The sequence below is a fragment of the Arachis stenosperma genome, chromosome 9, assembly GCF_014773155.1.
Source record: "Arachis stenosperma cultivar V10309 chromosome 9, arast.V10309.gnm1.PFL2, whole genome shotgun sequence".
Taxonomy (NCBI): Eukaryota; Viridiplantae; Streptophyta; class Magnoliopsida; order Fabales; family Fabaceae; genus Arachis; species Arachis stenosperma.
The window spans coordinates 150,800,355-150,801,037 of NC_080385.1; positions in this window are offsets into that span (position 1 = coordinate 150,800,355).

The following is a 683-nucleotide window of genomic DNA, read 5'->3' on the forward strand; positions in this document are numbered from 1 at the left end:
AATTTATGTCACCATGCAAATGAACTCAATTAAATTAAGAGATGAACCAAATTTCTTAAAGAATAACAGATTTGGTAAATACTTAAAAGTAGTATCAAGTGAAACTAACTCAATTTACAAATAAATTGAATCCAGTTCAGATTTGAACAAAAAGTGATAAACATTTAATCAGCAAAAAAATACATTTCAATTCATTTCTGCATGTAAATAAACTCAATTAAACTAAGAGATGAACTAAATTTCTTTAGGAATAAGAGATTTAGTGAATACTTAAAAGTAGTATCAAGTGAACCTAACTCAATTTACAAATGAATCGAATTTGATTCAGATTTGAACAAACAATTAAAAAATTACTTAAAGAAGAAGAAGGAGGAGGAGAAGGAGGAGTTTCTTGGTCAGACTGCCTTGCCGGAGTTTCTTCGCAGGCCTACTATTGGAGTTCCGAAGGGCAGCTGTATTAAACAGAAAAGCGTTCAATAATGAACCAAAATTATCATTATATACCATCAAAACTAATAAAAAGAATTTTAATTAAAACTTACATATTCAATGGAGCTTCTTGCTCAGAATGTCTTGTCGGAGTTTCTCCGTAGGCCTACTATTGGAGTTCTGGAGGACAGCTGTATTAAACAGAAAAGTGTTCAATAATGAACTAAAATTATTATTATATACCATCAAAACTA